At 42.5% G+C, this 27917-nt stretch overlaps 1 protein-coding gene across 7 annotated transcripts in view; it reads right to left on the reverse strand.

Moving 5' to 3' along the window:
- KCNIP1 (potassium voltage-gated channel interacting protein 1) overlaps positions 1–27917 on the reverse strand; it is a 292275-nt gene that overhangs the window by 158809 nt on the left and 105549 nt on the right. The window contains exon 2 of one of the 7 annotated variants that reach the window (XM_048319702.1): positions 6002–6083. The exons of the other annotated variants lie outside the window; for them this stretch is intronic. The gene's annotated coding sequence lies outside the window, so the exon portion shown is untranslated. The remainder of the gene's footprint in view (positions 1–6001; positions 6084–27917) is intronic. 7 annotated transcript variants of the gene reach the window in all.

Here is a 27917-nt window from a genome sequence, read left to right on the forward strand (position 1 = left end):
TCAAGCAGAATGACAGCTATTCCAATGCCAAATGGAGGAAAAGTAATGATGAGTGTGAAGTAGACAAGCACAGACCGTGCAGCCTTCCATGCCAAATATCGATCTGCTTATCAAGCTGCACAGCTGTTTGGAAATACAGCAGTTCATCTGTTATGAAATTCTGTTTCAGGCCTGAGAAGAAGCTGAGGAGCTTGGCTCCTAGACTTTCTCAGTGAGCAGACCCTGCACAGGTCCTGCCCCAGGGGGCTCAGGCATTGCTTGGCAGCTGCACTCTTGGATACTCCTGTTGCTTTGGATGTGGAAATCCTTGTTCTAAACCAGCTCTAAACCAGAATTGTTTAGGTAAGCATGGGTTGTAAAAGGAGCAATTATCTTAACTGTATTTGTAAAAGAAAGGAATTTATTGTTATGAGAAGCACTGCTGTAGAAATCATATGAAGAAGAGGCAGTTTTAGCAGAATATACCCACACATAAAAGCACATAAGCAATAATAATGGTCGCATCTGGGAAATTTTTGGGATTTTCAGCAAGATACCCAGGATGAAAACACAATGATGAAAACATAGCTTGGGATTGGAGCCATCTTTTTGCAGCTCACTGCACGTGTAAGCCTTCCTTAAGACTAGAGAGGGTTTTTTTTCAGCTGCTCAGATTGTGCTTGACTGGAACAGTTCCAGATTCAGGCATGAGGCCACTGTAACACAGGGCTCACAGCTTGTGATGTGTGCACAAGCATAACCTCCTGCACAGCTGAGGGCCAGACCAGTGATGCCGTGACACTGCAGCCAGAAATAACCCTCCTTCCCACCCTGGTTCTCCTCCATACCAAGGCAGTCGAGCTGGTCTCTGAAAATAGCAGTTTCTGAAGGGGTTCTCAGGGATGAGCTTAGCCAGGATATCTAACATATTATAATAACATATTATGCACTTTGCTAGTGTGTGTGAGTCATCCAGGTTCTTTCTAGTCAAAAAGAGTGGAAAAGCAGTGATTCATCTCCTACCAAAATAGGTGCTCAAGGGAGGTGGGATGGAAACTTGCGTGGAGCTACTTGTCTTCCAGGGAGCTCCACGAGCTCTTTCCTCACTAGCCCAGGCACAGCTCAGAACGTCCATATTTCTAATTTATGTAAGACTATTATGCAAGACTAGTTAACCCTAGCCTTTGCAAATTGTTATTGAACAGCATGGGAAACCAGGAATAAAATGAACTAACAAAGAACAAGGCAACTAAAAATCCACCTATGTTCTGTAAAAAGTTTAGCAGACTCCCCTCTGCACTTGCATGGATAGGTAGAGCCAGAAGGCAGGGAGGCAAAAGTCTTGGTTTGGACAGCATCTACTTTGGAAGCACAGGGTATTTTGACTGCTTTTGAGCTAGATTTGGTGGAAGAGATCCTACCTCAAGCTTCAGTAGAGAAATATGAAAAAGAAGCCATCTGAGGAGGAGTAATGGGCTCAGAATCAAGGTTAATTCAGTCATGGTCCAGAGGTGCAAATTCTGTGCATCACTCTGAAGTCCACCAATACTGCAGGGTGCTTGCAGCAAAAAGCTTTCTTGCTCCTTGTTTTACTCCCATGAATTGGAATACAGCTGGATTAACTCCCAGATTGGCATTTCTAGGTCTGCTCCTGAATTACAACCTTTAAGATACTCCTCACCAGCTTGATGGCTGCCCTAGGCCCTTAGCCAGGGTCTAGGTGACAACAAGGCAAATCCTGGGGCAAGTCATGCAGAGCCAGATTCATACCCATCTTCCTTGGTGCAGCTGCTGGCCCTGCTCACAAGCCTGCTGTGCATTAAATGCATAAATCCAACCATTGCACAGAATTTCTCAATTTCATCCCAACTCAAAATTAATTTGAATGTTAAAACCTCTCTCTTCTCTTTTCATACAGGCATTTCTGTTTTACTAAATACTGCTCTCTGACCCTTTCCCTCACAGCAGTAGATATTGCCAAATTAAAATGATACACAGTTGTTGTTAATAGTACTAATTATTGTTGCTAATTGTAACAAGATGATTAAAAAGTACGCAGTACTCAGTGTTCCTTTGAATTGCCTTTGAATTGCATGAGAGTGATTTACATTTCTGCTTAGCATAGATGGCACCAGAGTGAATAGCTGTATTTTAACAGTGCTTATGCAAAATATAATATGGGAAAAGAAAGGTGCATAGGACTTACTCACTTGCACTGTCAGTGAGAACATGCTTCAACAACTGTGGCAAGTGTTAAAAAGAACCGCACAGGTGAATAAACAACAAATAAATAAAACAAAAAGAGAAATTCAAGCCCTTATTTTCCAGATTTAAGCTCAAACATTCAGATGGCTCCCCGCTGTGCTTTCCTTACCCCTTGCCAAGAGATTATCTCTTAGGGTAATTTTGTTCACTAAATACTGGTTTAACATTGAGTTAGTACTGTCTTACACAAGGAAGAATTTGCAAATGGAAGGAGAGATCCCCTTTGCCTTCTTAGAACTGAACCATGATTTAGGATCCAATATAAAGCAGCAAATTCTATTTGGACATGACACTGAAAAAGCTTGAGGGAATGAAGAACAACAAACCCCTCCAAAACCACAAACAATAAACCATTGTGGATTCTTTCCTTGATAAACAAAGTTAATCATTGATATAGTTTGAAAAGGACCAGCTGCTTCATCTTTTGCTATCACATCTTTGTCATGCTAACTCAGTTGAAGAGGTAAAAACAAGCCAGAATAGTGAGTAGTGAGGCAATATATGTACTTTGAAATCTCAAATGGTTGTGGTCTCAAGTACATTGTTCTTAATTCCTAATTATTTTGATTTGTTTGATACCTATCTGTAAACACATTGGGGACATCCTCCTTGGTCCTTGGTCACCAACACCTCTAATTTGCCAGCATGTGCCAATGATGTGGCACAGATTTTCTTACAGAAGGTTTTAAACAAGAACAGATATTTGCCTCTGGAAGGCACAAATAAATCTGGGCGGTTTTATAGATACTTTAGAATCAGGGAGAGAAGGATTCTTAGTTATGTACTAGCAGGCATTTAGGGCTGGACAGACCGAAACTGCAAGGAACCGCCTACTCTATTTTCTGAGGAAAATTCTTTAGGCAAGCAGAAAGACTCACTCATTAGAAATGTACTCTTAACATTAATTAACTCAGTGAACTCAATTTACCACGGTGCCCCAGTAAAAAGTGATCCCTGCCCAACTGACTGTACACCTCGATGTACAACAACTACAGCCCAGCAGCACTTTTCCCAGCTACTACTACTGCACCCAACAGGGGTGCAGCCTGTACACCCTAAGGGTACGGCTGGACCAGCTGATATTATCAAAGTAGTTCACTCAGTGAACTTCAATCAAAATAGGTTTGGGAAGTCCTGTGTTAATTTCCTGGGTTTGCCTGCTTTAGTTTGCATTTTATATCAGGTTTTTTCTCAACACAACCCAAGTGCTCTCCTACGGAAAGGGAACCCAAAATCTTCTTGAGATAAAACAATTACTAGAAACAGGAGTTCACACCTATGTTCAATTTTTCCTTTCTAAATTTGATTCCAAACCTCAATCAGTGAAATTAGCAATCATATTATTACTTTATTTATTATCTCAGAAAGGAACAGTTTTGATCCAGTTCATCCTATTCTTTTTAGACAAAGCAATTTAATTCATTTATAAAGGATTTCAAACTGTTGGTACCTCATCTCACACTATAATCTCAGACTTGCAGATAGATTACATCACTTGCCCCCCACCAAATGTGCATGCATTATTGATTTTTCCAAAGCCTCATGAATAGGGTAGTTGGTAATCATTAAAAATTAAAGAGAATACTGCTGGCTGGCAAAAATAAGGGCAAATTTTGCTCTTGGCTCTATTGCCATTCCCCTGCAGCAGAGCTGGGACCTTTTTATTGCAAAAGAGAAAGGAAAATAAGGAGCATTGCCTCTCTGTGCAGCAGACAACTGCCAAGAGCCGCTCTGGATTAGGTACTCTTCCAAGGGAAACCACAGGGGTAAAGGAGGTGCCCACTGCAGTGCAGCCTCCTGTGCTCAAGCTCTAGGGCTTAGAACAGCTCTGCAAGCTGCTCCCTGTTACTATTCTCTACCATTTTCACTCTGCACTGTGTTTGCCTCAGGAATAACCTTCCAGACCCACCAACATAAAAGACGTTTACGTGGTCACTAAGGAGGTTCATCCGATGGTCACAGCATAAACTGCTGTGGTCCTTTATTATTTCCAAGCAGATGTTTGCTCAGAGGCAATTTAAATGTTTGGGAAATGTGTCATTTTCATAATTATTCCTGGCAGTATTTCATAAGCACATCATGGTTCCCCAGCACAGTCAGTCAAATCTTCCTGGTGCCTGTCTCCACCTGCTTGCACACACAGTGGCTGCTCCACCAGTCATTTCCAACTCTGTAAGTTATGTAGGTCCTGGGAATAATTAATTTTAAATTCTCTCTTTGTCGAACAAAACTCTGGCAGGGACCTGGAATCACAGTCACATTATCTAGCTATTTGTGAGGCCATTCCAATAATGAAACACACATCCCTCTGGAAATTTTACCAGCTCAAGAAAAGACTTTTAACTGACATTTAAATGTCAAGCTACTATATTAAATGTTATGGGCATTCCATTGCTCAGCCCAGTTGAAGTATGAACATACCAAATGCTCCTTAACAATCAGCCATATTAAAATTTCATAGTCTTTGGTACCTGGAAGGACAACTACAGATGATATGTTTAACTGGGCTGATGGATATCTACCTGATTCTGTTGCACGAATGCACCCAAATACATCTTCAGTGCGCCACTGGGAGTCTATCAAAATAATTATTTTAAGGATAATACATTCATTCTTTCTGAAAAAGTCCTGTTCCCAGAGTCATACTGATTTTTTGCTTTACTTACTCTAAGCCTGCCCTTATCCTACTGGTTTCCTATCCTATCCTATCCTATCCTATCCTATCCTATCCCATCCCATCCCATCCCATCCCATCCCATCCCATCCTGTCCTATCCCATCCTATCCTATCCTATCCTATCCTGTCCTGTCCTGTCCTTATCCTGGTACTGGATATACTGGTATACTGGTATCCTACCCTACCAAGGGAAAACTTGCTCTGTTCATCTTAAAAGAGAGTAGTAAATCATTGTCCACAGCTGTGGGTTTGCCCAGAAGACTGTCAGTGGTGCTACCCCATGTACAATCTACATTTATTTGAAATGATCCCTTAGCCCTGTACATATAATTCAGAAAGCAGACTAAGCATTAATTTCTCTGAATTAAAGCAATACACTGAAGTCCAATAAATTATTTTAAAAGAATTTAAAATTAATTGGTGACACTTGGCAAAACCAAGAACACATCTTTCAAAGCTGCAAAAATAGTCTAAATGTAAGAGTAGATAATAGACATAAAGTACCAAAGCCACCTAGGGAGCAATGCAAGATTCAGATCAATATTTAATGTTCCTAAACCCATCTCCAGAGAGCCTGCCTTGACTGTTAGAGAGTGGATCACAATAAAAGTCATAGCCATGGTATTTGATAATATTTGTTAGCGTTTATTAATATTGCACAGTCATTTTTGGCAGCACGTGTAGTGTGTCAAATTGTAATTTTCATTAGTCAGACTTGCATTACCATAACTATTGGCCAAAACCTCAAATTTCTTGAGCTCACCTAGAACCCCAGCTCTCTACCCTGGTGACAGCAGGCTTTCACCATACAGCCACTGGTGTGGGGGATGGGGAATCAGCTCTGGAAAGGACTGATATGCGCAGCATTGATCCCTGCAGTCTCCCCCTTTGGAGAGGGGCAATCAGAGAGGGACACCCATAGCAAGAGGGCACTCCTCTAATTACCCTCTGATGCCATCTGCACAGGGGGTTAGCACTCAAGAAGCAATACTGCTTCTTCACCCATGCCCCTTTGGCCCGACAGCTGGAGTGACTGATGATACAGAAAGACAGCAAGCACCCCATTCCTGGAGGGCAGTACCTGTGACACCAAACACCTTTGCTGCTTCCCCCAACTCTGACACTTGCAGTCTCAAGCAGGTCTGCAGTCTTTCATTAAAAACCTGTTAACAGACACCAAAAATCAGATGTTATCGGAGAAAGCGAGCTTTTTCTTACACATCTCTAGGAGTACGAAAATAATGAAAATATAGGATATAATTAAGACATCTAATCTTCCTAATCTTCACTGCCATGTAAACGTAACTCTTTTCAAATAGGCATATATGCCTGTATTACTGGGTGAGGGACTCTGTGAAGATTATACAGTGATTAAAGAAGCAAGTCAGACTTGTTTGAAAAAGGCCTGAACTGATACTAATAATTATAAAAAGATGTAGCAAATGACTTGGTATCAAGCAGCTGACAGTTCTCCCAGCTTCTCTCCTGCTCTTCTCAGAAACGGCAGAGGTGCTGAATTTAAACACTGCTTCCAGTATTGTCACTGATAAATAACCATATCATGATGAGCACTGAACCATGCTTCACTGGGGATGTGAACTCTACATATTTTCTACTCCTTTCAAGAACTAAATGATTAATTTCTATGTATTGTATAAGACTGAAAAACTGTGGAATAGTTTTTATAGTAGACATCATTTGGCTGCTAGGATTCATTAAAATATCTTTGTATTATAACACAGCTGAGGAGCAGCACAAGCCAAGGAATTTAGCAAATTTACCATGGAGTTCCTGTCAATAGCAGGACTCTGCAGTTGTCACATTGATGGAGTTAAATGAGATTCGTGGCTGGGGCAGAGACAATCACACAGCTGCCATCAGCCATCATCTCAGTTTTGACAAGCAAGACAGGATTATTATTTTGTACCTGTGCCAAAGCAGACAATTAAGCTATAATTTTAATGATTACAGCTGATATTATGGAGTAGAAATGCCCAGAAGATCTATGTAATCTATGCATACACATCACCAGCTTTCTATGTTCTGGCTTTCTTATGAAAATACCCTATGTGGAAAGCTGTATGTGGTCATTTGAGTCTCTGCTACGAATTTATCCACATTACATGCTTGAATACTGAAGATTTGGCAGGTGCTCCAGCTTTTCTTAACCTGAGCAGTAGAACAAATTGGTCCTGCTTCCTTCCAGCCCTGGCTGTCAGACCCAAGGATGCTCACGGTCCCTCTTCTGTCCATGAAACATGAATGGACAGGGCAATGCCCTGAGCCTTCAAGCCCTTGGACAGCTCTGGACCAGTGTCACTCTCATGAGGAGCTGGCAGAGGACAGGCATTTCCCCCAGGCAGACATAGGAAGGATGAGAGGAGGATGTACAGGTGCATTCTGCATGTACCACAGAATATCATCCTGGAGGTGCATTTGTTGCTTTCTGTATTCAAGGCTTACAGGAAAAATAGGCTGTGCAGGACAGCATTGCGCTCAGTCCTAACAGCTACCGCAGCTGGAGTAAGAGCAGTAGGACCTTTGTGTCCACCAAGTTATTGGGGATCCATTTTTTTACATGTTAGGGCCAATGTGGCATGTCAGCCCTTGATACTGTGACTGCTACTTTCCTGCTTGCAGTTGACTTTCTATTGAAAGTCCCATACTACATTTCAAATTGCTGCTCAATGTAGCACAGAAATAGCTAACATGATGGGAATAAAGAATGCGCTACCTTCAGGATGCCTTTCTATGGTTTGTGCTATAATTCATGCTCCTTCCTCTAAAATCTCAGTGGAGAAAAGTATTTAAAAGAAGGTTACACAGACTTTTTGTCCTGGTGCTGCCTGCGAGCCCCAGGATCTGTGCATGGGCCCTCTGAACGGAGTGCAGAGCTGTCTGGGGCAGGAATGTACTGCATCCCTTCTCCAAGCACCTTCCTGACCAGATAAACCAGGTGGCAAATGGGCATTTGCCAGAATGGATAAATAAACTCAGTAAAACTCAGAGATGCTCCTGCTAATAGTTTCTTTTTCCTTTTATCAGTTTAATTGTCATCACACTAACTTTCTTAATGCTTATAACACACTTATTTCTTTTCAGAGGAAGAGCCTTGCTCTTAAATGGCAGTTTGGGACAGCAGTTTCCCCAAAATGCCTCTAGCATGGCTATGCTGATGTCTCACACATGGACCACCATTCCCTATTTTATTCCACAACAATAAAATGACACTACAGACATGCTTTGCTGTTGGCTACTGTATTTATGATGATTCTATACACAACTGTGATGCTGAATCATTGCTGGCTATTGGAAATTTCTCATCCTTTAGAAAGGAATGCCTTTGAATGGCATCAATAAGTACTGTTCAAAACATGAAAAAGAATCCCAGACCTTTCAAGAAAGGACAACCAATATTTTTGCTTTGTTTATCCATTCAGGAACACATCAGGACTAATTAACTCAGGACTAGCATAATCTGATAGAGTAAAAAGGATATAAAAAATTACAAAATTAAAAGAAGTCTAGTTTGCCTAACATCAGCATATAGATTTTAAAAAAATAAAAGATACAAACCAGGGTCAGTATTGACTCCATATGTCCTCAGTTTTTAAAAACAATCTATCTTTGATTATTGAAATGCAGTGGCTGGCACTAATATTTCAGGCATGTAAGTAGGTTCCAGATAAATGGATTTCATAATAACTTCTGTGTCCAAGTAAAAAGGCTGTGATGTAGAGACGTAACAATAAGACAGCAATGAATTCTTTTTACTCTCACAAAACCACAATTTCACTTAGATAAATCTGGTAATTAATTATACCAACTGCAGAATATCTATTATGATTTCAGTATCTTAACAGAACACTTTAATCAATGGGTAAAGAGCAACTCTAGCACTTTAGGCCCTCAAACTTCAATGTAGGGAGCATTTAGTTTCTGCTGAATCCAACAATGCCTGAGGACTGTCACCAGAAATTAGACCATTAAAATTTGACCTTAAGTAGCTTAAATTTTATAGTCTCCTCAAATATAATTTCTGATTTTTTGCCTTCTAACCTTACAAAATAAGGTGATTGAAGCAAATTGTAAATATTCTGCCCAATGCATACAATAAAGATAACCAATGCAAGCATTGAGAAGTAATCATATTACACTTGTAATCAGAGCAAAAAGCATATACGGTGTCTTATTAAGTCCAGCACCATTTTGGTAGCTGCAATATCTTGTCCCTTGTTGACTTTTGCTTATTTCTGTCTCTAGAGATGGAAGAAAAGGTATTGCTTGCAGAATGTGCTGTCTCTGTTAATCTAGTTATGCATCCATTGTTCCATATTCTGCACAATCAGTAATTTTCTAGTAACATGAACCGAAAGCACAGCATGCAGAAGGGAACAGGAAAACTCCTCACTATGTGGGCACCACATAACCAGCTGAGACATCTTTAAATTCCCTGGGAAAGATCAGGCTGCCAGCAGTGGACATGACTGCAGTCTGCCTGAGGTCCATCAGATGTATGTATGACACTATTGAAAAAGGGGAAGAACTGATTTCTATGCTCCATCACCAGTCCCACCAGTGCCCATGGGGTGCTGTTCAGCTACAGTATTCCCTGCAGTATAACAAGCGGGATGGGCAAAATTAGTCTACTGGCTTAGCCTGTTCTTTGGCTGTATATCCCCCCTTGGAAAAATCCATCTTTTCATTCTTCGGATATTGCAAAGGATGAGAAAAAAAAGGGAAATGGGCCCAATTTCCTCTGGAAACAAGCCTTCCAGGAGATACCCCTCTCTACATGCCTCCCCATCACTCCTGCACCATAAGAACTTTTGCATGTTCCAGGCTCAGTCCAACCAATTTAATCTTCTGGTGGGGAAAACAAAAGAGCAGTCCTTGAGGAAAGTTAAAACTCCTACAGGTGCCATAAAAATAGCTACTATATGAGTAGCAGCCAGAGGAGAAACTTGCTGTAAGTACCTCCATGGAAGAAAGAGCTCCATTCTCAGAAACCATTACAGATTCTGTGTGAGGAACACAAAGTACAATGTCGCGGCTGAAGGCAAAGCTCTGTTCACACCAGCCCCTGCAGGGACAGCCCAAGCAGCTTTTTGACCTGCCACAGGCTGGCGTGGCCATCACACAAACTGCAATCCCACCTCTCCTCAGTGCCAGCTTCTGCCTGACCATCAGCTCCTCTTTTATGCTGACCTCACCTGTGTCTAGGTGGATCCTGCCTTTCTTCAGGGCAATGCAGACACACAGCCAAGCTAAATTTTAACATAGAAGATCACTATCCAGAGGAGGTGGAAAAAATTACTGCTGCTGCTTTAGTTCCAGAATAAGAATTATAGGGACAACTGGAGGTAAATAACACTCATCTGTACTTAAGTTTTGGGTTTCAGTTAATTCCATTTAAATCTTTAAAGCACCCTGAGCTGCACTGCAGAGTCAATGGATTTGGCAGATAACAATATTGGCATGAAAAGCTAAACTCAAAGCACACAGCTCTGCTTCTTCCTGATCAATGGTAATTGCGTTCTGCAGGAGCCAGAGGCTTTTGCACGCGCACACCTCTCACTGCACTCAGAGCCAGAATGCTGCAGGCCCAGCTTCCAGCTCAGGAGAGGAAGGCACAGTGAGCCAGCAGGGCTGGCTGGGCTGCTGGAATGGACAGAAGAGCTGAAACATTGAGTGTTTGGGGACCAAAGACAACCCAAGTGGTAGGAGCCACTGTGCTGCTCACTGGAGAGCGGAGCTCTCTCAGGGGCTGGGGACGTCCTCATTTCTCTGGGTGCAACACAAAGGCGGGACTTGGCTGCCACATCCCCAATGTCTCTGTCTACCTCATGGAGTGGACACTGGTAAATTGACTTTCTGCACATCCCTACATTACCATATCTGCACATTATCCCATTTGAAGCTCACTAGAAAGTTACTATTTTCTGACATCAGTATCTTTAAAGCTTTCAGAAATAAAATTTAAATCCATTTTGAGTTCATCGTGCTAGTGGTTTAAGGAGTTCCTTCATGTACCACTTAAATGGTGGAAACTGTCCCAGTTCCATGGGACTGTGCTCTTCCTAATAAAGGTCTAAAAATTGCCAGCAGTTCAATATTTCTGCCCCTGACTCCAAAATCCAAGATCACAGAAGGAATTAATTCTGCTGGAAATTCTTCTGGAAGAACAAGAACAGATTACACAAATTCAAGGTGTCCCTCCCACTCACTCTCAGGGTACCTGGCAAGTCACTGTGTCAGGCAGCACTGGTTCCGCCTGTAAAGATTCGGGTTTCTTTTCACCTGAAGTTGAAAACGATGCAAGGTTCCTGCAGGCAGACCTGGTAACTGAGGCCTTAGTTCACCTTGTGGGAACTGCAGACTTAACAAAGGCTTGCTCACCATTGCAGCATATGGAAGATGATGTATTATGTCTTGTCATACAAAAGTTCTTTCCGTCTGAAATCCACTAGAATTCCCAGCCCATATAAGAGTGTACTCAAAGCACCTCTTCCCATCCAGCACATCATCCCTCTGTGCACAAAGTCACTAAGGAAACTGCTTATATTAGCCACAAACACTGGGAATGGTGTTCACATCTATTGCCTGAGACTGGTGCAAGTCAAATTCTCTACGCGTGGATTTAGAGAACCAGGAACCAGATGCTTCACAGCATCTCCCACCCTACTCCTGGGCCAGGCAAGTATAGCCAAGCTGTGCTCACCTTCCTGGTCCAGGACAGATATGCTTCACATGACATGGCCTCTCCCTACTAATTTCACGGCACAGATTCCTGGCAAAGCCAGCTTGCATTTTGTTGAGGAACTCGAGGTGGGCAGGCAAGATGGAAGGTTTGAACCATTAACAAAATATCATAAACACTTCATCATTAACAAACTGTGCAATGTAGTCAGGAAAGTAAGTGTTACTCTGAATTCTTAGAAAAATTCAGCCCTATATTTTTAACTGCAGGTGTAAAGGGTCTCAGATTAGTGCAAGGAAGATGTGACATACCTGACTATTATCAGACTGAAAGCTCAAATTCTCTCCTGGAATAGAGATTAGAGACAATCAAACAAGTTTCATTGATAAAGTCTGAGTTACCATACTAAGCTGCCATCAATGTGTCCGAACCTGAAATCAAACCCTCCATAAGGAGTCCTCAGATTTAAACAACTCCCACTGTAAACCATCAGTTCCTCACAATACCCCGTTAATTGCAGAGAAGAATCCAGAGAGAAGAGATGGCTGTAGAAGAAGGATGCTGCACCAGGCTGTTGTATTCCACAACACAAAGAGAGAGAACTATTCCTGACACAGTGCATGCCTCTGCTCTTTCAGCATTTGTGTAATTATAGCTGAGTCTTTTGAACATTCAATGCATCTCACAGAAAATGAGACAACCACATATTGTGGCTTAATGAAAAGAACTGAAGGAAGTGTACCAAATTATTGGTTAACGGGCAGCTGCTTCATAAATGGTTTCTCCCATCTGTTTTCTCCTTCTCCTTATATCAGCTCATTCAGCCTAATGCCTGTAAAATGCTGAGCCCAATGTTTCAGGGCATCTCTACACTCCCCAGCCAGTGCTCATGAGTGACCTCAGCCACCTTGCCCTGGATTTGGTAGCTCCCATGGCTGCACGGCCAGGAAAGACATGCTCTTGTGTAAACACACCCCACTGCACAGGGCCTGTTGACAGCAGGGACAGCTAATGCTTCAGTCAGTACCAAGTATTAACAATTTAAAATATATATATATATATATACAGTTAATTCAGCCCTAATAATAATATCTGTCAGTACAGGGTTGAGTTCTCCCACCTTAAGCTCTCTCATTTCCATGGAGTAACTGAGTGATTAAATAGAGTCACATTCATGAACGTCTCTCACAAGTCTGCTCCCAGAGAGTCATCAGTTCTTGGTTTTGCAGACAGATAACATATACAAGATTTCCAGCTGGAGCAGGTCCTTCTGCTCTCCTGCGAGACCTCAGGCATTAGCCACAGCAAAGGATTGCTGCTGGACTTAGAGGATTGATGATCTGATCATCAATCATTTCAGCTTTTGCAGCAACATGAGTGGCAGCAAATAGATGTGGCATGTGCTGTGTCCCAACCTGTCCAACAGATCTGCCATGGAAGCCCTCATACAGGACCAGCTTGGTGGCGACAGGTCTGGGCGGGAGCTGTCTCTGAAACAAGCCTGTTCCATGCCCACCCCACTCTCAAATCATCATCTCTCCTCTCACACCAGCTGCCATGAGGGGTATTAAGATCAACAAACATTGACAAAGTTGCTCAGACACAGGGACATCAAAGCAATCAATGGATGGTGGCTACATTGAGTAAAACCTTTTCTTGAGAATCACACATGGACAGGCAGCATGTTACCTAAGAAGAGGAAGATACTTTGCTTTTCTAGCCATGCTCTACCTCTCACATGCAGGGCTACATCTCATCCTGCTGGTCTAGCTTAATCTAACAGAAGAGCAGACAATGGAAATCAAATCCCCCGGCTCCCCAAGGGGCACAGGAGAGCAGGTGTCTGTAGGAGTGCAAGCAGCAAGAGCCACGAGCTGACTCCGCACTCTCTGACACAGAGCTCAGCCCAGTAATCTGGGTCACATCCACACTAATTCTGTCCTAATTTACCAAGCTAGAAAACCTGCAGAAGCAAACAGGTGTATGTATTTGTTTAATTTGTCTTTTCCCCTCAGCAAAAAGAGTCATTATATTTCTCTTCATTCCCACTAGAGCTATCATAAAATATTAACCTCAAGCCATCCAGTTCCACATTATAATTACCTGCCAAAAATTGCTAACAGATATTCTTTTGCCATCAACATGAAGCTGGCTAATCCTCTGGGAACCCCTTTTTAATTAAACACCTAATACCGTATGATAAACATTGAAAATATGCATCTCTCCCCTATTAAGAATGTGCCTTGATTTCCAAAGTGTGCCTAATCAATTCAAAGGTGGCAGCAAGTCTACAGTGGCAGGAAATATTTAGGGCTTAATATTTCAGGTAAAGGTTGTTTTAGTGACTCTATTAAAAGAAGGAACAAATGAGCGCAAATACAACACAAACTCCTAATTCAGCTTGATATTTAACTCCAGCCTTGGGTTTCCCTTCTCAGCTGCTGGCATTGACCAAGCACACAAGTTTGGTGTGCTCAGTTCTAGGCTTCTCCTCTTCTCTCATGGTCTGCATTGGCAGTTTTAAGCAGTAATGTTTTCATAATCTATAAATGCATCTTCCACCCCTCACACAACATGGCACTAGCTCATGTAAAGCAAAAAAACATTCACAAAGCTCTGACTCTATAGCATCCCCATCTCTTCTTTCATTTGGTCCATCTCTCGCCTCCATCTTAGCCTCACAAGAGCCAACCTTATCACTGCAACCTCAGTGTCACCAAAACGTCCTTGTGGACCCTTTCTCCATAATGAAGTTCTTCTTATCTAGTAAACAGATATGTGCCAGGCTTGGAGTGCATCTCTCTATCTGGGACGCTCAGAATAGCTTCATAAATATTTTAATTCCAGGACTTCTACTAAGGAAGTCACTGCAAAATGTTTTTTGCCATTTGTAGGGGTGCTCACAAGTTCAAGGGTACAGTGAATACGAGTGTAACCCTCAGTGTCCACCTGAGCAGGGACATAAGGAGCCTGGCCTGCTTAACCTCCCAAAGCAAGATGTGAGCACAGTCCTAGGGAAAGCCTCTCCACAGGCATTCCTGGAAAAATTACTGAATCCAAAATTTCCAGAAATAAATCAGAGGTAAGCAACTTTAAGACTAAAACAAGACAAACATTGATGACAAGGAATAATGACCACAACTATGACAGATCATCTCTGAGCATTGTTACATGAAAATCTTGTTTTCTGACGAAGAACACAGCCTAGTGCAAAGTCACAAGTTATTTAAAATCCATGCAAGCCGAACTGGTTATTACTACAGTAAGAGTTTGAACGAATAACAATGTTAAAGAAACTCCCTATGTTGAGAAGGAAATTCACCCAGTGTAACAAAAATCACTTTTGAATGAGGACCGTGTCCAGCCTGGGCATACTGATCTGTGCTCCCTGAGAGAAGGCACGTGCATGGCTGGGAATGTGTTACTATTAGTCTCAGGCTCCGAGATAGATGGGAGTGAGATTAACACTTGTTCTCCAGCCCAGAGATGGAATTTTCCACATGCAAGCTGATTTCACAAGCTGTATTTTCCTGACATTTCATAATAAAGCTTTTCATGCACCTAGAGACAAGGAAACAAATGAGGCTGAGTAATGCCCTTACTCTCCGCTGCTCCAGAGAACCTCCATAGGGAGTGTCTTACCAAGTGTGGCAAAGACAGGTGCTCCTTTTGCCAGAACAGCAAATTTCCAGGGTTTAAGCCAGGAGGTTTAGTTGTAATGATGCATACACTCATGTAATAAGCCGGATCTTTTTGTCTCCTCTGCTAGAATGAGTTGCAGAAACAAATCAAGCCATCAGGGAAATGAAGACATCTTCCCTCAGACAACAGCTAAAGACCCATATTTCTGATTCAGTTCACAAGTGCACTTATACATCTGTCACTGAAATCAGTGAGACTTGAACTTACGGTTCCCAGTATAAATTTATGGATTGAAATAATTCTGAAAAAGCATTAAAATATTATGGGGCCACAGGCTGTCTGAAATCACATTCACATGTTTTTCTGTAACCACATCAGGTAGCAAATGCAGCCACTGTGCCTAAGCCAGAAAAAACTGAAGTACTCGCTTAAAAAAAAGAAGAATATGTCAAGGGAAAATACATCATAATGACAATTACATGCATTTCTTCTAATTCAGGTTAGATAACTTTTGCCCAATTTCTCGTGAGAGCAAGACAAGCTGGTTTGCAATCTAAAAGGCACTAGTGAGTGTATTCAGTAAAGACCATCTCAGGTCCTCAGATACAGCCTGTTCACAGATGCTAGAGGCTGAACACCAGACAGCTTTGTGGAGGGGGGTTGTGCACATAAATGATACATGACTTAAATTCCTACCATGTTTAAAAATGCTCAAGCAAAAACCTTTTGAGAGTCTCTGCTATCCACTCAAAGGCTCAGCAGTGCAAGAGCTTGAGGTTGGTTTGCAAAAGCCACAGCTACTGATTATAGTTCATACCAACTCATGGGTGTTATTTGGAAGCCAGGGACTCTGCCCAACCCTTTCATTACCAGGAGCTGCCATTACTGTCCCCTTGGTGCTGGAGAGGGTTGGTGGTGTGGACAGCAGTAATCAGAGCAGTGGCCAGCTTTTTGTAACATGCAAACCTGGTGCAAGGAGCAAGGCAGGCACACTAGACTACTTCATTCCTCCCATGGTGCAAGGAGGTAGCACTATCATTCCACCTAAAAACAACAGAAGAAAGCAGTTAGCTGTTGTTTCTTGCTCCTTAATTACAGATACCTTTAAGAAACACTGTAACTGTCCTGCTCCGTTTTCCTGATAGAGCTTTTCAAAGAGACAGTATATCTGTCTTGCCTCTCCAAGGAGCTTGCTTCCAACCTGTTTCTTCCACAAGATATTTGTTCGCACGACTGACCCAAATCTTGCAGTCATACATGAGCAATCATAGCAGTGGGCTGCCCAAAGAGTTACACTTCCCACAGCATCCCACTAAACACTGCTCCCTCCTCTCTGCACACACCTAGCTCTGAAAATCAGGCCCTGGAACAAGCAGCTCTCATCACCAAGTATTCACTACTGGTTACAGGTTTCTCTGGTTCACCTATTTACTCATGGATTGTAATATCTGCAGGACTTGGGAGCCAATTCCCCCCTTTGTTCAACCCTCAGTGCCAGCATCTCAAAATGGAAAGGAAAGAAGAGTTATAATCTTTCCCCTCAGTATTTGTTTCTAGGAAGAAACACATTTTATCTGTCCTTTTCTCCTAGCACCTTCATCCTGAATGGCAGAGGCAAGCCTGTCCTGGGGCTGTGCTGTTGTTCCTGGGGCTAGCCAAGGAACGCCTGTGCCAAAGAAAGGTGCAAGGCAAGAAGTCAAATGTAGTCAGCACCCACTGAATTGCAGTGATCTACAGGGAGTATCAAACAGACCCAAAGGCGCCAAAACATTTATTGGAAGCCTTTAGTCGCTATTCCCATTTTCTTTATCCTAAGAAAAAAAATATGGTATTTCACGCAGGCAAAATAAAGTCATTTTAGGTATTTTGTATATATTTTTGTTGTAGTTAAATAAAACTGATGAGCAAATGGATCTGCTTAAGTCAATACGGGACCAATCTAAGGAAGGTGTAATGGAAATCTCTATTAACTCCCTCTAAGATTCAGAAAAAAAAAGGGCATGATACCCATTTTTCTGATCCTATCAGTTTGCCTACATTATCAGTCACATAAGAACTATACAAAACATGCAGAATCCTGTTTCTGCATTAGCCATGACAGCAGTGGCTCCAGTTCTATGGCAAGCCCCGAGCCCCAGAGTGACTCCTAATGATTGCTGCTCCAACACTGCAGGAGTGTGTGCTGAACCACAGCAACTTGTAATAACCAGGTGTTGACTGAGGGCAGTGATAAAATCCCTCCAAATCCCAACAAAAATTCAAAGGTGGGTTTCTTACTAACATCTGTACTTTTGGTGCTTTTGCAAAGCTTTAACAGAAGCAGATTTTGGGGCAGAAAGCACAAGGAAAGCCAGTACATGGTTTCACCTGGGCCCTTCTCTGCAATTTATGTGTCTCAAGTAAGGAGAATAGCCAGTGCATGTGTGGGGATCAGGCCCACAGAAATAATATATACATTATGTACAAAATGGTGGCCTCCGTTTTGTTCCAGGAGCGTGTGCTGTCTTTCCTGGGTAAAACAATGCTAACTTTTCCACGTTCCAACAGTAATAAAGTATTTAAATCCTTTGTCAAAAGAAAGCATCAGCAAAACAAACAAAATAACCTCCAAAAAACAAAGGAGGAAGTATAAAATTTTTCATTTCAGTCAACATCTCATAAAAACTAAAGCTGCTCCAAAGGACTCTGTGCCACCACACTCATCTCTTCCCAAGACAAGGACTCACGATCTTCAAAAGAGTGGTGCAAGAGAGCTGCGCCAATACCAGTTAATCATCCCTGGTCATGTTGTGAGAACAAGTCTTGAAATCAAATTTTCATCAAATTAATGGGTACTCTACAACCGGGATGAGGGGATTCACCAGATTGAATCTATACACCAGCAGTCAAGAAAAAACAACTGAAACTTTCTAGGGAAGCAGCACTGATCTCACTCTTGGGTCCTGGAATTGATGACCCACCTCAGCCCACCTTCACATGTGAAGATTAAAGGGAAACCCACATCAGGATACAACACACAGACCATGGGACAAATGCAAGTATAATAAAACAAGCTCTGAATTCTGAAGCCAAATAATCACACAAACATTGAAACTGCTGCCCCAGCTGCTAACTAAAGAGAAAGTTAATGTTCCCTTGCTCAAGCGCAGTGTCCTGCTACCCCTCCTTCTTATAACCGCTTTGGACACCTTCACACTGGTTCCATGAAGCACTCTCGTTTCCAATAGTTTTAGGAGACAGTTTAACTCAAGGCAGTGGCTGCAAGGGGACATCTTCCCACCCATGCAGAGCAGTTCTTCCAGACACCAAGACCCAAGGGATCACAATCAGCCCCGTCATGGAATTGCATCATATCGAGGCACAGGTATCACATGACAGCTGACCCAGTGCAGAACAGCATTCATTAAGTTTTCTCTTTTGCTTTTGTGGCGTCTCATTAAGCACTTTGAAGTTCTCATTATATGCCTTTCATCAACATAGCTTTTGAGGATGAGACTTTCTTGCAACTTGGGCTTTTGATCAACAAAAGTTTGCACTGAATCAACTCTGGAAAAGAAAAAGCTGTCCCTTGCTTCTCCCTGCAAACCAAGCAAGGAAAAACAAACTCAAGAAAACCTCAGGCTCTACCATTATCAAGTACCATATATGAAATTATATGGAGAGAAATTTTATGGAATAACATTTTTGCTGACCTCCTGTAGTTGAACACTGTTGGAATTCACGTTTACAAATCAGACTTCAGTCTCTAAGCTGAAAGAAAAGTTGCAATTTCTCCCTGCCTCTGACTTCCACACAATTAGCTGAGGTTGCAACTCCTAACCAGTGCAACTCCATCAGTTCTTCCCAGGGCAATCGTCACACAGACCTGAATGTCAATGTCCCACTTTCAGCTCAAGCCTGATTTTTTGTTTCTTGGAAGGGGTTGAAAATATGGGACACTGTACAGGTTTTAAGCACTGCTCTTCAATCAAGTGAAATATTAATGCCAAAACTAATTCAGTGCCAGGCAGTAAGCACTGTCCTATCTAATTTGCTGTCATCTGCACTAATCACTGCTATTAATATTACTGTGAATAACATGTCATAAGCTTAAATTCATCACTTCAGCATGTCATTCAGGGAACGTGTGCCAGCAGGAGCGACTGCTCTTTCTGAGCGATTGCTCTTTTTTCCTCAGCCTCTGGTCTTAATATCAAAACCCCAACTGCAGTGCAGCAACCAACATAAAAATAACACCCAAGTGGCTGTGCCAGGTGTACAGCCATTAGAAGTTAGTGATAAATATTTAACAGAGCTCGAGCTGTACACAGAGGTCTAGTCCTTCCAGGAACAGCTGCCCATTATTAAATGAGGGATATGGAGCTTCTGTGGTTCCACACTACAGACCCAAAGTACAGAGACCAGCCAACACTCTTTGTCTGATGTATAAATTTCTCTTTTTGGTTTGTAATAACAGGAACAATTAGAAGAGAAAGGGAGCAGGGAGTTGTTAAACTCACACAATGTAGGAATTACTGCTTCCCTGAGGACACGTTCTCCAGTAGACTCACTTGGTGTCACAAAGATCACTTGACTTGGGGAACAACAAAGAATACAGAAGGCCCAGCCAGGTGAGAGATGACACAGTGGCACAGAAAGTGCTTTAGAAGAGGTCTCACTGGCCAAAAACTCATGAGACCGAATCCAGCTCTCACACCAGCTTGGCTGGCAGGGTCTCCCTTGGCACAAGTGCAGTAAACTTGCTGGTTCAGGAGGAGAAGAGTGGGAGGTGGATGGAGGGCACTGCAGGGATGGCAGCATAGCAGGCAGAGGTGTTCACTGTCAGGGGAGCCACTCCTGCCCTGGCTTTTGTCTGGCAGCACGGAGGAGGGTAATAGTAATGGTGCCAGGGCTGCAAAACCTGCTGCAAAATCCTCCAGGGGCTCCCCCCTTCCCTTCTGTCTGCTCTTGCTGGAGTCATGCTAACAAGACTATGCCTGCACACACCACAGTAACCCCGGTGTGCTCTGCAGACATGCTGACAGTGTTTCAAATCAGACACTTAGGCCTCATCTCACACATAAGTGTTAAACTGTTCTGTATGTTCTGACATCTTGCAGTTAGAACTTCCTTCCTCCAAAGTACACTTTTCATTTGTTCTAATTTAATTTTTCTATTCCTTATTGAATTCCCTGACCTAATAACACAGCAGTACCTTATAAACAGAGAACAGCAGCTAAATCATGTTGCTCTTCTTTCAAGGAGAACATGAAGAACTTAGAGACAATGAAGAGAATCTGTCTAAAGCCATCTCTGCAGAGTAGCATATTATACGTCAAACATCCTGGACACCATGTGTGTGGGGAGCAGAGGGAGGACATTCTCCTGGACCAGCTGTAACCAGAAGAATCTCCTGCCAACTTGGGCAACAGTGCTGACAGATGGTACGTGATGCTTGTCAGTACTAACATAGTTGGCAAGTGATAGGTAATCCACTTCAGCCATTATTCAGTGCTTTTGAATATAATCCAAGAGATATAAGCCATTGCTTCTCTCATGGGAAACCACGCCACTGTGCAATAACCTATCTTTATCACAGAAAGAAAAAGGCAAAAAAACTCCCAGCAGAATCCCAGCTACAATTCACTGACATTGTAAAGGCCCTTGCACTTGATGCTCGCTTTCCCCTTAAATATCTTCTGCTGTTATTAGCTATAGTCACTGGCTTGTTGCTGTTTCTCAGCCAAATAAATTGTACAAAGTATTTTAACCCATTAGTCAGAGCTGAAAACCACTCAAATGTAGTTTTAAGAAATTGTAATTATGCTGCAGAGTAACAGAACACTGATCTGCTGAAAGAGGAGTCCTTGGGAGGGAGGGACTACCCTAACAGTGCCCAGGCAACTGTTAACCCCACGACACGGCTCAGCTTCCACCACTAACCCCAGTCTTGTGTCTTCCTGACAGCCCTGGGCCCTGTCTGAACCAGCACAGGTCTAACCACTGGTCCAGGAAGATCTTAAAGCCTTACACAAAGGAAATGCTGAACTGTTAGGGGGCACACAACAAGGTGACCACTGAGCTCTCAAACTTGACTAGACATCACATCCTGCATCTCACAAAGCACATCCACCACCAGAGATTAAGGGAAATTTAAAAAAAAAAAAAAAAAAAAGGAATGTCTAACAACTACCTGCTGTGCCTCAAGACATTTTTAAATACAACCTTTTTGGCTCACTACTATTTTATTTAAGTCTTTGTTTACTAATTTGGATTAATTCAGATTTTGAAATACAGAAGTTTCCTGCAGAAATTTCAATGCTGAAGCTCATGCAACTGCTAGCTTTTGAGCTGACTACAGGTAACTGCGTTAAAAGTCACAGGACAGGCTGTGAAGACTTAAAAGTCAATGTAACATGAGAATAAAACTACCACCTTAAGCCTCAAGAAGTCCTTTATTACTGCAGGCATGCCCAGCCATCGTTCCATCCCCCTACGGCCCCTGGCCCTGGTACCACTGCCTCTCACAGCCGAGCAGCTGTGCCCTGCTCCTGCCAGCTGCAGCACAAGGATGCGCTCATTGCCGCCTCGGCCACAGCGGGACAGGCAAGGTTTGAGCTGAGCTAATTCTCAGCTGACACCATGCAGCAGGACCCCCTTATGGGATGTGTTGCCTCGTTGCCCCTATGTCCTGGCCCAGCTCAGAAGGTGAAGCCACCGGAATAGCAGAATCAAGGGCCCTGACCCATCGGCGTGACCCTGCAGCTGCTTTGGGCCCTCGCACAGCAGCCCTAAGCTCGTGCACACAGACCTCACCTTGTTCTTTTTGGGAACAAGACCACAAGAGAGGAAGCTTTAACTGCACCATCCTCATGGGGATCCCACCATGCAGAACAACAATAAAGACGGAAAAATCAAAGAAAACCAGAGCCTAACCGGACAGTCTGCAACCCATGAGAGCCCAGCTTGTGCAAAATGCTTCAGAGTTCTGCGCTGTTTTTTCAGTATTTGGTTAGAGATTTTTTAACATTCAGGCTTCAAATCAGTTAATAAAGAGAAGTCATCATAGAAGACACTCAGGTCTTTGCTGATGGAGTCTAATGCTGTCTGATTCATGCATTTATTACACAAATTAAACAATTTTTTTTTCTTTGTCCGGCTTTTCAGCCTAATTACTCTATTAATCTGTTTACCACCAGCATCAAGAGTTTGTGGGATGAATTTTTTCTTTTTTTATTGCTCCATTCCCTACCCCACACTGCAAAACTTTAACTACATATCTCCATGACATTGACTAGATTTTGAAGTGTTTCAATCAATAATCACTGTAAGCTTGAATGTATTCAGAGGGATGGGACAATGAAAGGAGATTAGTGTGGCTAATGCATGTTACATTCCCTTGAAGAAAAAGAATCCAAAGTAAAAACCTAAGGACTGTTGAACCTTCATACAAGGTGTCTAGTTTTGCAAATTTTTCACATCAGGCATGACAGCAATTTTTGTGGGTTTGGGGTTTTTTTTAACTTGATGGCATTGAGCAGTACATACACCTTAGACTGCTCCTGAGAAAAATGTTTTCTGAAACCCTTGCATAGATATTTTCTCCATCAGACTTCCAATGACTTTCTTATCTTAATAGAGGAAAAAATACTATGAAGCTGAAGCTGATTGAGATGCTGTATAGCGTAACAGTAGACTCAGAAAATAACCCAGAAATGTTCTGGTTTCGGTTTTCTACCACAATACATAGTTTAGAAAGGAGGCACTGAAAAAGAGAATCATAAAATCCACAGGATGAGTTTCCAGAGTGAAAGTTTCCTTTCACTAATGAACTAATTTAAGGCATTTTTGCAGTTGGAATTGGGACAGTGTAGACCAAAGAAATTCCATTTGCAGGGTTTCTGAAAAAGGACGTACAAGGGGTTTTAAAGAGGGAAGGGAGGAAGAAACAGTCCCCTAAAAATAATGAAAATGGATTTTTGGAGAAATGGAGAAATTTTAGAGAGATTTTCGGAAATCATGGAGAAATGGATGCACGCACTCCAGGATGGCAGGCTTGCTGAGATGAAGGACTGAGATGATGGATTGGGTGCCTGTCAGGTTCCCTTCCCCCAGACAGGCCAGACCAGAGGCTCCCACCTGTGGCCTGTGAAGATGGCTTGGCTCTCCCTGTGAGCAGTGTGGATGCTACAGGGGGAAATGGGCATGGAAAAACCAGTCTGGGAAAAGATACATGAGATCAACTGAGATTTTTATTCAGAAGAATTTGAGAGACTGATACTCCATAGTAAGAGGTTTATGTGCATTCTAGTAGGTATCCCCCAGTACAGTCTTTTTCCTTTCTAAATAACTGCCATATATTTTAACTTACCTTATTCAATCCTTTCTGTGATATACAATGCACTCATCTTGCTGTTGGTCTTGGTGGCTCAGGGCTGCCATTCTGTATTACGTTCTGTAGGGCTCTCTCTCACCAGTGCAGGGTTTTGGCATGCGGAGAGGTGCTGGCAGGTAGGCTGCAGACCAAAGCAAGCTGGACGCATGCCTGGGGGAAGGGCAGTGTTTGACCCTCTCATTATTATTTCATATTCTCTTCTGCAGAAAATATCAAACAGCAATTCACTGGAGGAAGGAGAGTAATTTTTCAGATACTCCATGAAAGAAATACCAGTGTGGCCTGCACTAGATTATGCGGGACAATACTTTATTAAATATTACATTACATTGCTGGCAAGTTAAGACATTGATTCATCCCTTGTATTGAATTTGTTCACAGTAATGAATGTATTGCTTACTCCACAAAGGCCCCAGAATTTTCTCTCACCTTTACTAATCAATAGTTTATAACTTTGAAACTATTTGCAATCACTTTTTAGTGATTAATGTAACTTATTTTCTAGTCTTAGAAACAGTGTAGGCAACTAGCATCTGTAGAGCAAGGCTTTGCCTAGTCAGAAGCAGCACTGCTGGAACTGCTATAATTATCTGTTACATTAGTCTATATCTCAGCACAGTAAAAGGGTGCATCAACACTAACTGAAGCACATTCATCTCTTAGAAATCACTCTGTAAAACATGGAGGATGGTCATAGAATAATTAATAGCTGCTGCAAAATCTCTATAATCTTTAGAAGAAGTGTATGGAAATAACCAGGAAAGTGTGATTCTTAATCAAAAGCAATGGGCATAATTCTTGGCTCCTCCAAGACAACCAAACAATTAATAAAAGCTTAGTGGGGTGGGAAAATCATTAAGGAGAAAATCCAGCCCCAAAAAAGACAAAATCCAGCCCCAAAAACTTCTGTAGTGAACACAAAACACATAGCCCCTTTGTGAGGTTTATGTGCTCCAAAGGCTTTGCACCGGCACCTAGCTCTCTCCCTTCTGAACATACCAGTCCTTAAAACTTAAGCAGTGCAGAAAATGCTTTTCAGCAGGTCATCACAGCGGGGATTTTCAGGAGGAATAAGCCTCAGTATTGGCACACGGAGGTAACCTCAGAGGGTTACCCTAACCAGGATCAGAAGTACTTTGAATCAGTTTTAATGATTGCTGGGCTTTGAGGAAAGTTGGAATGCCAAAGCCACGACGGGAATGGTAACTGAGGAGCGGGAGCCCAGGACTCATTCTCTCTCAGGTATAATCCGCCCACTTGCCCTCCACACCACCCACCTGTGAAAGAAATCCCTGCTCTCTTGAGCAGCTGCAATGGGAAGGAGTCACAAGCTACCTCCCCACAGGAGGAAAAGAGGAGTGGAAAGAGGTGAAAAGGAAAGAGCAAAACACTCAAGAGAAAGAGGAGAGGATCAGGAATACAAAAGGGAAGAAAAGGAGGAGAATCACATAGCAGGAAAAGCAGGTATTTGTAGAAGAAGGTTGAGAAAACAACAGGATGTTGAAATCAAGAAGCAATTAAAACAGTACTAAAACACCTGGAGACCAGCCCAGAAGTTTTGGCAGCAGGATAGCCCCCCATCAGAATCTGCATCAGGAATAATTTCTTCACCAGGGCCCTTTTATTACTCGAAGTACAGCAGTTCTAAAGCTGGATGAGCAGAACGTGTTTGAGAGCTTTATTAAAGGCCTCCAGAGCTGTCCTATGCAGAAACAAGCTCACTAATCCTAAAGAAAAAAGTTCAAAGCTTACTAATCCTACAGGAAAACTTCAAAGCCTCATGTGAAGGGTGACACTGAGCATTTGCCACACCAAGAGAAACATCCCACGACTCAAAATGCTGTTTTAGCAGCCCATGACCCCTGTCTACATGGACAGTGGCATAATGCTGTCATCCTCCACAACATCCAGAGATGTTTACTTTGGTTATTTATTGCTTTGTGAGATGTGTGAGCTTCGACAGCTGAAGTATTGGCCCCCGTTTGAACTGTCACCAAGGTTTCTTCAGTTGCCTGTACTTTGCTGGTTTTCCAGGTGGGTAAGAGGATGAAGAGGATGGTGCTGCGCACACTGCACATCAAGCTAAGCAAGGCACAACTCTTCGGTATGCATCTCTGAAGCTTCATTGTTGACAAACAACTGTGCTCATCCCGAGCACAGTGCACAGGAAGGGAATAAACTAGCAGCACAGGAGAGGAGGGAGCTCTGCTCCACTACCCCAGCAAGTCCTCACAGACTCGAGTCACCTTTGAGACTCTGGACAAGAAGAAAATGAGATTAAAAGAGATGTATCTGGAAGGTACACGGAGGTGGTTGAATTGAGGAGTAGCAGCTAGTGTTCACACTTTTGTGTTGCCAGTCACACGGCATCTAAGAACTGTTTTCCTGCATATGCTTGCACACGGATGCGATGGGAAGCATCAGACTCTAAAGCTCCCCACCTAACCCATTCTAAGGCTACAAGGGAAACAAACACTGAGACCTGCTGCTTCTTGAGCTGTTTCAGCCAGCCTGCACAAAGCCTTCAGTAACACTCTGGGTGCAAAGCCGATCCCATGGGTAGCTTCTTATCCTCTTCCTGCTTTCAGAGACCATCTCCTGCCATCCTCAGGTGCTAATTATGGTAATAGATATGACTCAGAAGTTTGTTGATGCAATTTAACTACTGAAAATAAGATATAGGAGCCATGCTCCACAGTCCACTAGAGGTCCAAAGCTGAAGGAGTTGGATGACAGTGAATTTTTTTAGTAGCCTAACAATGGGCTGTATAGCATGAGTTACTTTTTGCCTACGTATTATAGCCACACTTTGTTATCAAGCCATGGAAAACAGATTAGCATGGAGAAGCAGCGCAGACCATTTCTGTGTCCGGACAGCTGATGCTATGGAGCTCCTGCTGCCATCAGTCACTGCCTCCAGCTGTCCCATCTCACATGGCTTGTGACAATAATAGACCTCAAGGTTTCCAAGACCCAAACTATCTCTTTATATAGGGGCAATACAATAGCCCAGGCTTCATCAGGCACTGGCACCCCAGAGAGTTCCTCACCTCTGGTCCATGAGACAAAGCACTGAGAATAAGGCAGCATGAATGATAAGAAAAGCAAAAGACTTACCAAACGGGTCACTTTCTCCTCCAAGTGAAATCAAAACCTCAGAGCCGCTTTACAATACTTAGCTTATTAGGACTGATCCAAAAGCTCATTCTGACTGCTGTGGCACCTGTCGTACCCACTTGCATGCTTTTACAGCCTCCTTTGACAGGAGCAAATTCTTCCCTCAGATTTTCTTGACTGAGCTGACAGACCTTTGGATCCCCTTTGCCATCTTGATGACATTATCTGCTTTCCTCTATTTTTTATTTTTCTTTCTGTATTTTCTTTTTACATATTGATATCAAATGACTCTTCCCTTGACTAGGATTGGGGAACATGCACAAACAAGCAGAAACCTGTTGATACTAGAAATTAATGCCCTTTTTAATAGAAAAAAGTTTTGCTTCTTCCATGGAGTAATTTTGCATGTATCCATAGAAAAATACTATGCTGGCTTGTGTGGCACTTGTTTGTTACATATATACTGTGTTTAAACTTACAAACACATATAAACTCTGGTGAGGTAATCTTGAGTATCCTAGAAAGAGATTAATATCACACCTAAAAAAATAAATATGTGGACTCCTGACACTAGCTTCTATACCCATGTTCACAGAGATGCAGTTCCTTTGTAATGATTGTTCATGACCCCTTTCTCATTCTGTCCTAACCTCTTACTGTGTTTCTTAAGATTACACCAGTCCACTCTGAGGATACACAGGACTGTAACTTAGGCTGGAACTTCCTGACCACATTCTCAGTCATCTCAGTCCCAGTTCTCACCAGTGGCTTCCTGAGACAGGTTTGTGCTGGGTATGACAGTGAGGGAGTGAAAAAAAGAATTTTGCCAAGGGCAAAACCCCCATGCACATTGTATTCTTTTTTTTAGCTTGTTCCTGAGGCTCAGGAAGTGGTGAAACAATGGGGACAGACGAAGTAAGACCGGGACTAGACCTTGGGCTTCTTCTCGAGAGAGCTTAATTAAGTAAACCTTAATCTTTTGAAGGCTTAGTGGCTTGAGTTCAGGCAAAATCTAATCTGCTTATTTGAAAAGATGAAAAGAGGAAGTGGAATACTCTGACACAGGATGAGTACTTCTGAACCTGGGTAGTAGCAAGCTTTTCTCAGTATTAATCACTCCTATTTCTGCCGTGCTTGACTAAAGGAAAAAAAGAAAAAGCTGCA

This window comes from Corvus hawaiiensis, chromosome 15 (genome assembly GCF_020740725.1).
Source record: "Corvus hawaiiensis isolate bCorHaw1 chromosome 15, bCorHaw1.pri.cur, whole genome shotgun sequence".
Lineage (NCBI taxonomy): Eukaryota > Metazoa > Chordata > Aves > Passeriformes > Corvidae > Corvus > Corvus hawaiiensis.